Source organism: Macrobrachium rosenbergii, chromosome 41 (genome assembly GCF_040412425.1).
Source record: "Macrobrachium rosenbergii isolate ZJJX-2024 chromosome 41, ASM4041242v1, whole genome shotgun sequence".
NCBI lineage: Eukaryota > Metazoa > Arthropoda > Malacostraca > Decapoda > Palaemonidae > Macrobrachium > Macrobrachium rosenbergii.
In genome coordinates this window covers 61,506,261-61,509,069 of record NC_089781.1, presented here as the reverse complement: position 1 = coordinate 61,509,069, position 2,809 = coordinate 61,506,261, and positions in this window count along the sequence as shown.

Here is a 2,809-nt window from a genome sequence, read left to right as displayed (position 1 = left end):
TGTGTGTGTGTGTGTGTGTGTGTTTCTGTATGTATATATAAATAATGATTCGGTCGCCTCTTCCCAGTTTTCCTGTGGATATATATATATATATATATATATATATATATATATATATATATATATATATATATATATATATATATATATATATTATTTTTGTATATATATATATATTGACGGGAATCAATAGAAGTTATTTATTCATTCTTTCAATAGTTCACTGTATGTTTTTTAGGTAAATCACATACAGTACCGAATGAAACAGGCTCTAGAAAGTATTTGTATAAAACTTATTTGTTTTTCACCAAACTAAGCATCACTTTAAATCTGTCCTTATGACCTACTGGCCGAAAGATCTTTCTTCTAGATAACGACTTGGTTCTGGTGGATTCATGTGAAAGGCCTGAAGCAGGGATAAAACAAAAACCACCCTACACAGCCAGGACACCTGAATTCCTTGGGTTATGAACACAGGCAGTAAACCAGGGTCATATAAGCTTAACCCCAGGTCAACAACCGAGAGAAGGAGACCGGATATTACACCAGCAATGCACTACCAGCGTATCCCTCAAGCATAGCTCACCCTCTTTGTCCTGCTGAGAGCCTAGCTATCCAAGAGCCGATCTGAGTGTCCTGTGAAGAAGTCCCACTTGATAGAGACTCCACTGATGCTGTATTCACTACCCATCTACTCAGGAATTAAGTTACTGTTTGGTTAAAAGTTTTTTTGGTCAATTCTTTGTTCTTATTCTAATTCCGTTTCCATTCTTCCCTTTCATTGTGTTAAGACCCTTGAATCCTTGTCAGTAACCATTTATCAGTGTTAAATTTTATGTTGCCTGGCCATAAGTGATGTCATTCTCCTTAAACCTTCAGCAACACCCTCTGTAAAGATTTAGATTGTGCTTGGCTTATCAATTAATCGTGTGCTGTCCTCCATTACTTGCAGAACAGTCATATGTACTGCTGTAGAAGCCATCTCCATTGTGCCCCACGTCCATCAATCAAACGTTCAAGCCGATTTTATTATTGTCTAATTAATTATTGTGTGGCACTCTAGTGATTTAATTCTTGTATCACTTGGCTTGAGAGTTCCCAAGAGCCCAGCACATATGACTCTTTGTAAGTGATTCTTCTGTTTCACGTAAATACATGTAATAGGTTTAGGCACAGAATTTCTCTCCTGAGTCCTTTCTTTAATTGAAATCTCCTTTAACACACTTGTTTCTTGTTATGTAATGTTGGTCTCTATTCAGATGCAGCAATGCTAAGGTAAGAGTAACAGATCAGTAAACACACACACACACACACGTACACACACACACACACACACACACACACACACACACACACACACACACACACACACACACACATATATATATATATATATATATATATATATATATATATATATATATATATATATATATATATATATATATATATATATATATATATATATATATATATATATATATATATATATATATATATATATATATATATATATATATATATATATATATATATAAAGTAAATGTTTGTATGTTTGTGCAGAATAGAAATCCGAACTGCTTCACGATCTAGACAAAATTTGGCACATGGCCATCATTTGACCCAACTAACTAGATAACAGGGTAGTTTTCAAACCCATATCTCTCTCCTTCCCCTTCCCCCTTTCCATTGTAATTATTTGATAAAAACTTAACAGATCTAGACAGAATTTGGCACGTGGCCATCATTTGACCCAACTAAGATAACAAGGTAGGTTTCAAACACGTACCTCCTTCCCCTTACCCTCCCATGTCCCCCTTCCCTCTTCCCTTTATTACTTGTGTGGTAACCCTCGACCAATTTAGACAAAATTTGGCATGTGACCACTATTTGACACAACTTACATAATAGGGTAGGTTTAAAACCCATACCCCCTTCCCCTTCCCTTCCCCCTTCCTTTTGTAACTTATGTGGTAACCACTCGACTGCTCTAAACAAAATTTGGCATGTGGTCATTATTTGACCCGACTTAGATAATAGAGTAGGTTTCAAACCCATACCCACTTCCCCTTCCCCTTCCCTCATCCCCCTTCCCCCTTCCCTTTGTAACTTATGTGGTAACCACTTGACTGATCTGGACAAAATTTGGCTGTGGCCACCATTTGACCCAACTTAGATAATACGGTAGGTTTAAGTTCTTCGTTGGGCGAGTCGGTAGAGTTGTCAGCTAGCACTTCCCGAGTTCAAGTCTCCGGTCAGCTAATGAAGAATTAGAGGAATTTATTTCTGGTGATAGAAGTTCATTTCTCGCCTAATGTGGTTCCTCCACAATTTGTAGGTCCCTTTACTAAGTAACCAATAGGTTCTTAGCCACGAAAATAAGTCTAATCTTCGGGACAACCCCTAGAGAGCTGTTAATCAGCTCAGTGGTCTGATAAAACTAAGGTATACTTTTTCAAACCCATACCCGCTTCACCTTTGCCCTTCCCCAGCTTCCTTCCCTTTGTAACTTAGGTGGTAACTGCTTGACAGATCTAGACAAAATTTGGGACATGGCCACCATTTGAGCCAATTAGATAAGAGGGTAGGTTTCAAATCTGTACCCCCTTCCCCTTCCCCCATCCCCATTCCTTTTTACCTTATGTGGTTAATAAACTCTACAGGTTTATCATACCTCATTTCATGTACTTGATACCATAGAAATATATTACTGAAAATTATTTTCTTTCCTTTGATTACTAATTCTGCATCAAGGTTTGTGTTTAGTTGTTGTGGCAGGTGTTTAAGGTTTATTGGGGTTTGTGTTTAT